Consider the following 15,324-nt stretch of genomic DNA (forward strand, 5'->3'; position numbering starts at 1 on the left):
ACATACTATAAAAATAATCACCATGAAACTATAGTTGAGCATATTTATGTTTATGACTTTTAATTCTTTCTTGGATCAATTTTTTTTAATTTAATATAAACCTGCAACTGAGTCATATTTAGTCTAATTTCTAAAAAAAACCTTTCTATAGTAAGGGGTAAGTAGTTCTACCAAAGTCTTGAAAATGGCTTTGGCATTAATTCATAAAAGTACAAATACGAAAAGCAAATTACGCATAGAAAGCCTACAAAGTTTATGTGCCTATATATTTATAGTTTACAAAACAGTCTTCCCTCCTTCTCCAAAAGCTTAGTATATAGTCTCAAAAGCAAGAAGGAAAAAAACCCTTCTTGATTTTTATTGTACATTAAGTGATTTTGGAAAAGTATAGGAATATCAAAATATAAGAATTTATGTTCTTACATGAATATATAGGTATAAGTGTTAATAAAATAGAAAAACAAAGTTGAAGAAACTGTGGCAGGAGATACTCGAAACTAAAATCACTGGTTATTCATGGAAGATGGGCCAACTGGGAAAACAGGCAACAGGGGTGGGAAATAGGGTTTTCATTGTAGATCTTTCAGTTTTTTGGGTTTTGAAATGTGAATATGTTGCTTATTTAAAATATTTTAAAACAAAGCAAAAAGTAGTACTTTCTAGATAGAATATATTAGTATAATTATTGTATAAGTTTAGTATGATGTTAAAACATTTATTGTTTATATGAAATTCAAATTTAACTTGACATCTTGTATTTTATCTCACAAAAGAAACTACCTCCACCCCATTTTCTTTGGATGTTTTATTTTTCCCCTTCTATCTTTAGTTCACATGTAATAATTCTACATATTTATGGGATACAGAGTGATATTTTAGTACTCATATATAATATATAATGATTAAATCAGGATAGTTATCATATCTATCTCAAACATTTATCTATTATTTGTGTTGTGAACATTCAAAATCTTCTCTTCTGTCTTACTGTGTCACCCAAAAGGAACGTATTAGTTTGCAGTCCCACCAGCAGTGTAAAAGTGTTCCCTTCTCTCCACATCTACGCCAGCATCTGCAGTTTTGAGATTTTGTGACGTGGGCCATTCTAGCTGGGGTTAGATGGTATCTCAGGGTGGTTTTGATTTTCATTTCTCTAATAGCTAGGGGTGATGTGCATTTTTTCATATGTTTGTTAGCCATTCGTCTGTCTTCTTTAGAGAAGGTTCTATTCATGTCTCTTGCCCACTGATATATGGGATTGTTAGCTTTTTTCATGGGGATTAATTTGAGTTCTCTATAGATCCTAGTTATCAAGCTTTTGTCTGATTCAAAATATGCAAATATCCTTTCCCATTGTGTACGTTGTCTATTTGCTTTGGTTGTTGTCTCCTTAGCTGTACAGAAGCTTTTCAGTTTCAGTAAGTCCCATTTGTTTATTTTTGTTGTTGCAATTACCACTGAAGTCTTCTTCATAAAGTCTTTCCCCAAGCCAGTATCTTTCAGTGTTTTTCCTATGCTTTCTTTGAGGATTTTTATCATTTTATGCCTGAAATTTAAGTCGTTTATCTGTCTTGCATCAATTTTTGTGAGTGGAGAAAGGTGCAGGTCCAGTTTCAGACTTCTACATGCAGATATCCAGTTCTCCCAGCACCATTTATTGAATAAGATTCATTCCCCTAGTGTGTGTTCTTGTTTGGTTTATTGAAGATTGGGTGGCTGTAAGATGTTAGTTTCATCTCTTGGTTTTGTATTCAATTCCAAATGTCTGTCTCTATTTTTGTGCCACTACCATGCTGTTTGGACCACTGTGGCCTTGTAGTACAGCCTAAAATCTGTTAGGCTGATGCCCCTGGCTTTGTTTTTATTGCTAAGAGCTGTCTTAGTTATATGGGACTTTTTCTGGTTCCATACAAAACGGACTATTTTTTTCAAGTCTTGAAAGAATGATGTTGGTATCTTAATGGGGATGGCATTGAATTGGTAGATTGATTTGGGAAGTATAGACATTTTAACAATGTTGATTCTTCCTAGCAATGAGCATGGTTATGTTCATGTTCTTCCATTTGTTAATGTCATCTGCTATTTCTTTTTGTAGGGTTTCATAATTTTTTTTATATAGGTCCTTTACCTCCTTTGTTAGGTATATTCCTAGGTATTTCATTTTCTTTGAAGCTATGGTGAAGGAAGTTGTGTCCGTAATTAGCCTCTCATCTTGGCTGTTATTGGCATATACAAAGGCTACTGACTTATGGACATTGATTTTATATCCTGAGACATTACTGTATTTTTCAATGACTTCCCAGAGTTTTGTGGTTGACTCTTTGGGGTTCTCTAAGTATAAGATCATGTCGTCAGCAAAGAGGGAGAGTTTGACCTTCCTCTGCTCCCATTTGGATGCCCTTTCCTTCTCTTGCCTGATTGTATTGGCTAGAACCTACAGCACTATGTTGAATAGTAGTGGCGATAGAGGACAATCTTGTCTGGTTCCAGTTCTATGTGGGAAAGCTTTCAGTTTTACTCCATTCAGTAAGATATTAGCTGTGGGTTTGTCATAGATAGCTTTGATCACTTTAAGAAATGTGCTCTTCAGTGTTCTAATTAGGAAAGGATGCTGGATTTTATCAAATGCTTTTTCTGTATCTTTTGAAAGGATCATATGGTCTTTATTTTTGCTTCTGTTGGTATGGTGAATAACGTTTATAGGCTTGCGTATGTTAAACCAGCCTTGCATCCCTGGATGAAACCTACTTGATCATGATGTATGACTTTTTTTTGATGATAAGCTGTAATCTGTTCGCTAGGATTTTGTTGAGAATTTTTTGCATCTAAATTCATTAGTGAAATTGGTCTGAAGTTCTCCTTTTTAGTTGCGCCTTTTCCTTGCTTTGGTATCAGGGTGATATTTGCATCATAGAACATGTTGGGAAAGATTCCTTCCTCCTCAAGTTTTTGGAATAATTTCTGCAGCATGAGAATAAACTCTTCTCTGAAGGTTTGCTAGAATTCATGTGTGAAGCCATCCGGACCAGGGCATATTTTTGTTGGGAGATTATTTATTGTTTGATCTCAGTGCTTGAAATTGGTCTGTTCAGGAGATTTGTTTTTTCCTGGCTAAGTCTAGGGATAGGATGTGATTCCAAATATTGATTCATTTCCTTCACATTGTCAAATTTCTGGCCATAGAGTTTCTGGCAGTATTCAGAGATAATCTCTCATATCCCTGTGGCATCTGTTGTTATTTCCCATTTATCAGTTCTGACTGAGGTTACTAGAAATTTTACTATTTTATTCCTAGTCTGGCTAAAGGTTTATCTATTTTATTTATTTTTCAAAAAACTAACTCCTCATTTTGTTAATTTTCTGAATGATTCTTTTGTTTTTAGTTTCATGAATCTCTGTGTTAATTTTGGATATTCTTTTATTCTGCTGGGTTTAGGCTTAGATTATTCTTTTTCCAATTCCATAATATGGCTTGTGAGTTTGTTGATATGCTCTCTTTCTCTTTTTTGGATGTAGGCATCTAAAGCGATAAATTTTCCTCTCATGACTGTTTTTGCTGTATCCCACAGGTTTTGGTAGCTTGTGTCTTCATTGTTGTTATGCTCAAGGAAGTTAATGATTTCCTCTCTTATTTCTTCCTGCAGTCAACTGTCATTCAGCATAAGATTGTTTTATTTCGATGACTTGTGTGGGGTTGAACGTTTTTGTTGGAGTTGAATTCCACCTTTAATGCCTTGTACTTGAGAAGATACAAGGTGAAATTTCAATTTTTTCGATTCTGTTGAGGTTTGTTTTGTGTATTAGGATATGATCAATTTTGGAGACTGTTCTATGGGCTGATGAGAAGAATGTATGTTCTTTATCTTTGGGATGGAGTGTTCTGTATACGTCTAGCAAGCACAGTTGTTCTAGAGTCTTGTTTAAGTCCCTTATATCTTCATTTAATGTCTGTTTAGAGGATCTGTCCAGCTCTGTAAGAGAAGTATTAAAGTCCCATGTTATTATGGTATTATAGGATATCATATTGTTCAGACTAGGTAAGGTCTGTTTCAAGAATCTAGGAGCATTTAAGTTGGGTGCACAAAGATTCAGAATTGAAATGTCTTCATGCTGTATTTTTTCCTTGACCAATATGAAGTGACCATCTTTGTCTTTTTTGACTATAGCTGCTTTAAATCCACTTGTATCTGAAAATAAGATTACAACCCATCTTTTCTTCTGAATTCCATTTGCCTCAAAAATTCTCTTCCAAACCTTAACTCTTGAGTTTTAATTTGTCTAAGGAGGATAGGCGTGTTTCCTGCAGACAGCAAACGGATGGCTTGTGTTTTTAATTTAATCAGCTGATCTATGCCTCTTCAGTGGGGAATTCAAGCCATTAACATTTATTGAGACAATTGATAAGTGTGGTAGGGTTGTATTCATCTCATTTTGTGAAAGTCCATTGCTTAGTTTTATCTTTTGCATCATTGTGGAAGCTAGGTTCTGTCCTTTAATTTCTGAGTTCTTACTTTGCTGTTGATCCATTGTGATGGTCAATGTGTAGAACAGGTTGAAGTATTTCCCTTAGAGCTGGTCTTGTTGTGGCAAATTTCCTCCATGTTTGAATATCAGTAAATGATTTGATTTCTCCACAAATTTTAAAGCTTAGCTTAGCAGGGTATAGAATTCTGGGCTGGAAATTGTTCTGTTTAAGTAGATTAAAGGTAGGTGACCATTGCCTTTTGGCTTGAAAAGTTTCATTAGAGAAGTCTGCAGTCACCCTGATGGATTTGCCTCTGTAGGACAATTGGTGTTTACTCCTGGCAGCTTGCAGAATCTTTCTTTTGTCTTGACTTTGGACAGGTTCATCACAATGTGTCTTGGAGAAGCTCCATTAGAGTTGAGGCAACCTGGGGTCTGATATCCCTCTGAAAGGAGTGTGTCAGAATCTTTGGTTGTAATTGGGAAATTTTCATTTATTATATTCTCTAGTATAGCTCCCATTCCCCTGGGGCATTCTTCTTCCCCTTCTGGGATACCTATAACTGGTATGGTTGAGTGCTTCATGAAGTCCCATAATTCTGTCAGTGAATGTTCTGCTTTCTCTCTCTTCTTTTCTGCCTCTTTAACTATCTGAGTTATATCAAGAGCTTTGGCTGCTACCTCTGAGATTCTCTCTTCTGCATGGTCTAATCTGTTGTTGATACTTTCTGTTGCATCTTTAAGTTCCCTAATTGACTGCTTCAGTTCCTTCAGCTCTGCTATATCCTTTCTATATTCTTCATATCATTCATCTTTTATTTGATTCTGGTTTTGGATTTCCTTTTGGTTATTTTCCACTTTGCTCAGCAATTTCCTTCATTGTTTTCATCATCTGTATTTTAAATTTCCCTTCTGTCATTTCTAACATCTCTGTATAGGTGGAATCCTCTGCAGTAGCTACCCCATGGTCCCTTGGGGGGGTGTCTCTGGACTGGATTTTCATGTTGCCAGGATTTTTCTGCTGATTCTTCCTCATGAGTGTTTTCTTTTATATATTTCCTTGCCCTAATTTTCCTTTCACTTCCTCTTGGTTTTTAAGTTACTGTGTCTCTGGCCTAAGATTTCAATGAGTCCTTTTGGCATAGGACCAAAAGGATGAGGAGATTGAAGAACAAGAAGAGAAACAAGATTTAAAAACAGAGAAAGGAGAGAGGGTGAGTAAAAGGGAATATTGACAAAAAGAAGTGAGGCACAGAAAGAGGGAGACAGGAGTAATAAAGGTGTACAGTAGGATACTTTGACCCACCCTTAAAAACCCCCAACCTCTGGGGGTGCTGGGTTGGGTGGTTTTCTCGAAGTCAGCCTGAGCAGATACAGTACCTACCTCCACCAAATAGAGAGGAAATACAAAAATAATAAAAATCAAATGAAAACAAACAGAAAACCTTACAGGAACAGAGATACTAACAAAAGTGAAGCTCTTATTATTAAAGAAGGAAACAATGGAAAATTATATTTAAACTAGTAAAATGATGAAAGAAGATATAAAAAAAGAAGAAGAAAAATCTAGAGGGAAATGTTTGAAATTAAAAAAAAAAAAAAAGAAGGTGGGGGGGTGAAGACAAGATGGCTGACTGAAGCCAGCTTTCCACAGAGGCTCCCATCCAGAAGGAGAGTTAAAGGACAGAAATTTAGCAAGTAACCTGGTGGATTAGAGCAACACCAAGAGGGAAGGTAGAAGAATGCACATCAAGCCCTCTGAGGCGAGCTGCGACCCCAAGGATACAAACAAAAGGTACAAATCCATCACCAAGCGCACAGAAGTCCCTTCCCCCGATGAGAATGGCTCAGAGTGCCCCACAAACAAATGAGGAGAGTTCGAAGGTCCTCCCACTACACTCCATGGGAGAGACCCTCTAAAAACTGGACCTACCTCCCCTACTAGCGTGCCATGGTGTTCTCCTGCCAGGCATAAAACTGTATATATTCTCTACCTGCAATTCTGAGCTCCCGGCACTCCCCTCCACTCTCACTCTGAGGTCTGAAGGCCTGTCTCCCAGAAGTCCAGATTCTTGGGTGATTTCTCGAGGAGTGTGGACAAAGCCTAGACTGCAGCTGGTCAGTGCTGATTCTGCGGCACGGGAATGAGGAGAGGACGGTCAGTTGAGAGGGAACCACGCCGGAGTGGCCGTGCCCCGAGGCGCAGAGCAGCAGCCGTTTTTGGAAATAATAGGGCTCACCCTTGGAAATTCAGAAGCCACACCCCCTATCTCCCTGGGACACCAGAGGAGGCAGGGTGTCTTCTCAGGTGGCAACCACTGCGGAACAGATCTGGGACAGAAACGCAGGCCCCGTGAGTAAAGGGTTTGCCTGAGGCGGTACCGGCCTGGGTAGAGCACGGGGACTACAAAACGTATGCGCAGAGTCATGAAATTCCCAGGGCGGGGCTGCCCAGAGGACCGTTTTACTGAGCCTAAAACATATGTGGCCCTCAGAGGATCGTCAGCCTACAGACAAAGGAAGGCAGGAGGCTAGATCTGACAGCTAACCTGGCTGCGAATACAAACCTGCAGGAGCAAAGACTGGGCCTGAGGTGCCGGTTCTGGGAACTCAAAATAGCTTCTCTTCTGCAGGGGAATTCAGCAGGGACAGAAACAAATTCCTGCGAAGTTGTTCTGTTCTGTCAGTAACATAAATCAGGGGCAGGGCTGGAACTGAGTGAACACCCCCAGCCTCCATCAAGCGCCCGAGTTCGCCAGGGCGAACTCCCCCTCCTGGATAGAGGCAGAGAGCAGCAGCCTGGCTGAGCAGATATAGATTTCCTTGTGATTCAGGCAGGTGCAACCCCCTGGAGTATCTGCTTATTGGAGGCAACTGAGTCACAGCCCTTCAGGGCTATCAGTGACTGGGTGTGACAGAGGTGCAAGGTGGGGAAGGAAGCATCAACCTTCCCAGACTAATCTGTTTGCTGGGTGGGTCCTCCTCACTTCACGGAGAACCAGAGCAAGTCATATTTGAGTTGTCAGCAGACCACTGTGATCTAGTTGCCAGAGACCTTTTAAACTCTCCCACCTGAGACAGGTGCTGACTGAGAAAATTGATTTTGACCTTTTCAACTGAGCCAATCGCCCAAGGACTATCCAAGTGGTGCCCTGGGTATGTGGTTGTAGGAAGGTTTAATTTTCCTTTTCCAATTGTTTCCTGTGGGGTGCAGGGTGACTTAATTGCTGAGACTTCCACCCAGAGTAACTGTTTCACTAGGGTCGAACAGAGACCAGCTGAAAACAAGACAGACCACTTAGCCCCACCACACCAAACAGGTCCCCAGTTTCTCAGGCCGTAGCAACTGTATGAGTCCTCGACAAAACTCCAGAGGAAAAGTCAAATGGTGTAAAATTATCATGGGGTGGAATCAGCGGAAAAACTCTGGTAACATGAATAACCAGAATAGATCAACCCCCCACCAAGGAAAGATATGGCAGATGTAACTGAAGATCCCATTCATAAACAGCTGGCCGAGATATCAGAAATCCAATTCAGAATTTGGTTTGCAAACAAGATTAATAGAATGGAGGAAAATTGGAATTAGAAATTCAAGGAGCAATTCAAAAGTTGGAATTAGAAATTCAAGGAGAAATTCAAAAGTTGTCTCAAGAATTTAACAAATTTAAAGACAAAACCACCAAAGATATTGATGCACAGAAGCAAGAATTTTCAGCCCTCAAAGATCTGAAAATTACAGTAAAATCCCTCAGTAACAGACTGGAGCAAGCAGAAGAAAGGATTTCTGACATTGAAGACAAAGCTTTTGAATGCTCCCAAACTCTCAAAGAGGAAGAGAAATGGAGAGCAAAAACGGATCATTCTCTCACAGAATTCAGGTATAATTCAAAGAAGGGTAATATCCGCCTCACTGGAATCCCTGAAAGTGATGAATTGGCCTCGCAAGGAACAGAGGCCCTTCTCCATGAAATGATGAAAGAGAATTTTCCAAACATGCCAAGAGATTCTGAAATTCGATAGCAGACTGTTTCAGTACCCCAGCATGACTCAATCCAAATAAGATATCCCCCAGGCATATCAATTAACTTCACTAACGTTAATATGAAGGAGAAAATGCTGAAAGCAGCCAGACGTAAGAAATCCATTACCTACAAAGGGAAGAATATTAGAATGACTGCAGATCTCTCTGCTGAAACTTTTCAAGCCAGAAGAGGGTGGTCATCGACTTTTAATCTCCTAAAGCAAAATAATTTTCAACCCTAGATCCTGTATCTAGCTAAACTGACTTTCATTTATCATGGAGAAATTAAATACTTTAATGACATTCATATGTTGAAGAAATTTGCCATAACCAAACCAGCTCTTCAGGGTATTCTCAGACCTATCCTCCGTAATGACCAACCCAATCCTATACCACAAAAGTAAACTCACTCAGAAACTTTTGATCAAACTACAACTTCCATAGTGGTGAAAGGATTAAAAATGTCCACTGGACTTTTCGAAAAACTCGATACCCGAAAATTTACCAGACTTATCAATATTCTCCATTAATGAGAACGGCTTAAACTGTCCTCTAAAGAGGCACAGGTTAGCTGACTGGATACAAAAAGTCAGGCCAGATATTTGCTGAATACAAGAGTCACATCTTTCCTTAAAAGATAAATATAGATTCAGGGTGAAAGGATGGTCGTCCATATTTCAGGCAAATGGTAATCAGAAAAAAGCAGGCGTTGCAATTCCATTTGCAGACACAATAGGCTTTATTTATTTATTTATTTATTAAATCATAGCTGTGTACATTGATATATTCATGGGGCATCATTCACTAGGTTCACAGACCATTTACCAAGTCACAATAGGCTTTAAACCAACAAAAGTAAGGAAGGGTAACAAGGGTCACTTCATATTTGTGAAGGGTAATACTCAATATGATGAAATTTCAATTATTAATATTTATGCACCCAACCAGAATGTGCCTCAATTTATTAGAGAAACTCTAACAGACATGAGCAACTTGATTTCCTCCAGCTCCATAACAGTCAAATATTTCAACGCTTCTTTGGCAGTGTTGGCTAGATCCTCCAATTAGAAGCTGAGCAAAGAAATTTTAGATTTAAACCTAACCATCCAACATTTGGATTCAGCAAACATTTACAGAACATTTCATCCCAACAAAACTGAATACACATACTTCTCATCAGCCTACGGAACATACTCCAAAATCGATCACATCTTAGGTCACAGGTCTAACCTCAGTAAATTGAAAGGAATAGAAATTATTCCTTGCATCTTCTTGGACCACCATGGAATAAAAGTTGAGCTCAGTAACAACAGGAATCTGCATACTCATATAAACACATGGAAGTTAAATAACCTTATGCTGAATGATAGCTGGGTCATAGATGAGAGTAAGAAGGAAATTGCCAAATTTTTGGAACAAAACGACAATGAAGACACGAATTATCAGAACCCCTGGGATACCACAAAGTCAGTGCTAAGAGGGAAATTTATAGCACTGCAAACCTTCCTCAAGGGAACGGAAGGAGAGAAAGTTAACAACTTAATGGGACATCTCAAGCAACTGGAAAAGGAAGAACATTCCAGCCACAAACCCAGTAGAATAAAAGAAATAACTAAAATTAGAGCAGAATTAAATGCAATTGAAAACAAAAGAATTATATAACAGATCAATCAATTAAAAAGTTGGTTTTTGGAAAGGTCAATAAAATAGATAAAGCTTTGGCTAACCTAACCAGGAAAAAAAAAGAGTAAAATCTCTAATTTGATCAACCAGAAATGACAAAGGCAAAATAACAACAGACTCTTCCGAAATTCAAAAAATAATGAATATTACAAGAAACTTTATTCTCAGAAATATGAAAATCTGAAGGAAATTGACTGTTACTCGGAAGCATGTCACCTTCCAAGACTTAACCAGAATCAAGTGGAAATGTTCAAAAGGCCAATATCAAGTTCCGAAATAGCATCAACTATACAAAATCTCCCTGAAAAGGGGCGGCGCCTATGGCTCAGTCGGTAAGGCGCCAGCCCCATATACCGAGGGCGGCGGATTCAAACCCGGCCCCAGCCAAACTGCAACCAAAAAATAGCGGGGCGTTGTGGCGGGCGCCTGTAGTCCCAGCTACTCGGGAGGCTGAGGCAAGAGAATCGCTTAAGCCCAGGAGTTGGAGGTTGCTGTGAGCTGTGCGAGGCCACGGCACTCTACCGAGGGCCATAGGGTGAGACTCTGTCTCTACAAAAAAAAAAAGAAAAAAAAAATCTCCCTAAAAAGAAAAGCGTGGGACCAGATGGCTTCACGTCAGAATTCTATCAAATCTTTAAAGAGGAACTAGTAACTATATTACTCAACCTGTTCCAAAATGTAGAAAAAGAAGGAAGACTACCCAACACATTCTGTGAAGCAAACATCAGCCTGACCCCCAAACCAGGAAAAGACCCAACAAGAAAACAAAGTTATAGACCAATATCACTAATGAATATAGATGCAAAAATATTCAACAAGATCCTAACAAACAGAATCCAGCAACACATCAAACAAATTATACATCATGACCAAGTTGGTTTTATCCCAGGGTCTCAAGGTTGGTTCACGTAAATCTATTAGTATAATTCAGCACATAAACAAATTAAAAAACAAAGATCATATGATTCTCTCAATTGATGCAGAAAAACCTTTTGATAATATCCAGCATCCCTTCATGTCAGAACACTTAAGAAAACTGGTATAGAAGGGACATTTCTTAAACTGATAGAGACCATCTACAGAAAATCCATAGCCAATATCGTATTGAATGGAGTTAAACTGAAATCATTTCCACTCAGATCAGGAACCAGACAAGGCTGCCCATTGTCTCAACTGCTCGTTAACATTGTAATGGTAGTTTTAGCCGTCACAATTCAGGAAGCAAAGGTGATCAAGGGTATCCATATAGGGTCAGAAGAGATCAAACTTTCACTCTTTGGAGATGGTATGATTGTATATCTGGAAAATACCAGGGATTCTACTACAAAACTCTTAGAAGTGATCAGGGAATACAGCAGCGTCTCAGGTTACAAAATCAACATTCATAAATTGGTAGCCTTTATATATACCAACAATAGTCAAGCTGAAAAAACAGTTAAGGACTCTATTCCCTTCACAGTAGTGCCAAAGAAGATGAAATATTTGGGAATTTATCTAACAAAGGACATGAAAGATCTCTATAAAGAGAACCATGAAACTCTAAGAAAAGAAATAGCTGAAAATGTTAACAAATGGAAAAACATACCATGCTCATGGCTAGGAAGAATCAACATTGTTAAAATGTCCATACTACCCAAAGCAATATACAATTTTAATGCAATCCCTATTAAAGCTCCACTGACATACTTTAAATATCTTGAAAAAATAATAACTTCGTTTTATATGGAATCAGAAAAAACCTCGAATAGCCAAGACATTACTCAGAAATAAAAACAAAGCAGGAGGAATCACTCTACCAGACCTCAGACTATACTACAAATTGATAGTGATCAAAACAGCATGGTACTGGCACAAAAACAGAGAAGTAGATGTCTGGAACAGAACAGAGAACCAAAAGATGAATCCAGCTGCTTACTGTTATTTGATCTTTGACAAGCCAATTAAAAATGTTCAGTGGGGAAAAGATTCCCTATTTAACAAATGGTGCTGGGTGAACTGGCTGGCAACCTGTAGAAGAGTGAAACTGGACCTACACCTTTCACCATTAACTAAGATAGACTGTCACTGGATTAAAGATTTAAACTTAAGACATGAAACTATAAAAATACTAGAATAGAATGCAGGGAAAACCCTTGAAAAAATCAGTCTGGGTGAGTATTTTATGAGAAGGACCCCCCGGGCAATTGAAACAGCTTCAAAAATACACTACTGGGACCTGATCAAACTAAAAAGCTTTTGCACAACCAAGAACACAGTAAGTAAAGCAAGCAAACAGCCATCAGAATGGGAGAAGGTATTTGCAGGTTAAGTCTCCGACAAAGGTTTAATAACCAGAGTCCATAGAGAACTCAAACGTATAAGCAAGAAAGGAACAAGTGATCCCATTGCAGGCTGGGCAAGGGACTTGAAGAGAAACTTCTCTGAAGAAGATAGTTAGGTGCATGGCCTACAGACATATGAAAAAATGCTCATCATCCTTAATCATCAGAGAAATGCAAATCAAAACTACTTTGAGATACTATCTAACTCCAGTAAGATTAGCCCATATCACAAAATCCCAAGACCAGAGATGTTGGCGTGGATGTGGAGAAAAGGGAACACTTCTACACTGCTGGTGGGAATGCAAACTAATATGTTCCTTTTGGAAAGGTGTTTGGAGGACACTTAGAGATGTAAAAATAGATCTGCCATTTAATCTTATTATTCCTCTACTAGGTTTATACCCAGAAGACCAAAAATCACATTATAACAAAGATATTTGTACCAGGATGTTTATTGCATCCCAATTCATAATTGCTAAGTCATGGAAAAAGCCCAAGTGCCCATCGATCCACGAATGGATTAATAAATTATGGTATATATACACCATGGAATATTATGCAGCCTTAAAGAAAGATGGAGACTTTACCTCTTTCATGTTTACATGGATGGAGCTGGAACATATTCTTCTTAGTAAAGTATCTCAAGAATTGAAGAAAAAGTATCCAATGTACTCAGCCCTACTATGAAACTAATTTATGGGTTTCATATGAAAGCTATAACCCAGTTATAACCTAAGAATATGGGGAAGCGGGGGATGGATGGGAGGAGGGAGGATGATTGGTGGGATCACACCTGTGGTGCATCTTACACAGGTACATGTGAAACTTAGTAAATGTAGAATATAAATGTATTAACACAATAACTAAGAAAATGCCAGGAAGGCTATGTTAACCAGTGTGATGAAAATGTGTCAAACGGTCTATAAACCAGTGTATGGTGCCCCTTGATCACATTATAATGTACACAGCTATGATTTAATAATAAAAAAAGTATATAACTCTTGCTGAATATTCTTAATCAATATTAATTGATTAATCACAATGCTGATGCAGCTATATGAGATGGAGACTGTAGGCCTCTTCTGATTTCTCAAACCCTGTAGAGTTGAGAGCTTTAATTTCTCTTCAGCCTGCTTAAAAGACACTTTAAACTGTTAACCTTGGCTAAGAAGAAACTTTCCCAGGAAAGCACTTGTTGCTGGGATCACTCCTGAAGTGGCTGTCCACTTATCCAGTCTGCCAAAACTGGTTTCACTGTATGCCCCTGATGGCTGATGTTTTAAGGCAGTATTTCTACTGCCAAACGCTTAATGCACCTGTTCAGTCACAAAAGGAGTCTCCCAAGGTCTCTCATCCTGAGCCTAGCTCTGCGATCCCAAGGGCGGAGCCTGCAGGAGCACATCTCCCACAATGGCTGCCTGCAGCCCACAGCTGAATAATATTAGCTCAGTTCTTCTTGGCTGCTCAGTCCTGGGCCCTAGACAATGCTTAAAGTCATCTGCACTATCTCCCAAGTTCTCCCAAGGTAGTTCAAACAAGTGCCCAAGTCCATAATAAACATAACAACCCAGAGGAAAGCCCTTTCCTGTTTGCAATCTTACTGCTGTTGTTGATACAGCAATGGCAGCCACTACCTACGCACAACCACTTGCCCATTCCCCACTGCTTTTGTTTTCCTCCTGGGGTCCAGAAGTCTCTCACTGCCTCTCTGCATCCCCAAAGAGATGTTTCTGGGCAGAGCCCATAAGCCAGAGATGCCTGAAATCTTCTCTCCCCAGTCTTGCAGCCCCCGCTTGCAAAGAAGCTGTTACTCGGCACCATCTTGCTCCACCTCAAAACTAGGTGAAAACATAAACATTTTTACAGTATACTTAATTCGTTTATGTTCTCCTCAGTTCTTCGTGACTAATGTAACATTTAAGCACCATTTACATAGTGTATTTCTTAATGATGGATTTAATCAATTTACCATAAGCTTCTAAATAAGTGGTTGATCCATTGGTATTAATGAATTTAAGGTAATTGGATTAGTTTGATAAGTTAGTAATTTGCTTAGTCTATAACCAGTTCATTTCAAACATTCTTCTGTAGCTTAGAAAAAAGCTAAATCCTATTTCTTGTCCATGCTTTAAAAAAAACAATTGAGTAATGTTACATTTGCTTTTAATTATTTTTAATTTATTTGTTTCCTGAGTTAATTAAATAAAGGAATAATGTAGTTATACATTTGCTTTAGTTGTCCTGCTTCAATAGATAAATGATACTATTTTATAAATTAAATTCTATCTGTATTTTCTTTGTGGTGTCATCCTGGAGATAAATGTTAACTCTGCCGCCCATGTACATGTTATGTACAGAGAAAAATCTTTAGAGTTTTATATTTTTCCTATTAATTTTTTTTTTTGATGAATCTTTTTTTTTTTTTTTTTTGTAGAGACAGAGTCTCACTTTATGGCCCCTGGTAGAGTGCCGTGGCCTCACACAGCTCACAGCAACCTCCAACTCCTGGGCTGAGCAATTCTCTTGCCTCAGCCTCCCGAGTAGCTGGGACTACAGGCGCCCGCCACAACGCCCGGCTATTTTTTGGTTTGCAGTTCAGCCGGGGCCGGGTTTGAACCCGCCACCCTCAGTATATGGGGCCGGCGCCTTACCAACTGAGCCACAGGCGCCGCCCTTTTTCCTATTAATTTTAAATGTAGTACTCTGTGTAGCCATTATCATCCCAACTAACATTGTTATTAGTAACAGAGCATGAAAAACTTCCAAGTTATTATATATAACATGCTATACTCATATAATATCACTAATAACCACCTATAATTTGTTTTAACT

The 15,324-nt window shown here is 38.7% G+C and overlaps 1 protein-coding gene across 14 annotated transcripts in view; it reads left to right on the top strand.

Annotated features, from left to right (window-relative positions):
- Positions 1–15,324, top strand: part of LRRC9 (leucine rich repeat containing 9) — a 164,322-nt gene that overhangs the window by 16,167 nt on the left and 132,831 nt on the right. The gene's annotated exons all lie outside the window — the stretch shown is intronic.

The sequence above is a fragment of the Nycticebus coucang genome, chromosome 9 (assembly GCF_027406575.1).
Source record: "Nycticebus coucang isolate mNycCou1 chromosome 9, mNycCou1.pri, whole genome shotgun sequence".
NCBI lineage: Eukaryota > Metazoa > Chordata > Mammalia > Primates > Lorisidae > Nycticebus > Nycticebus coucang.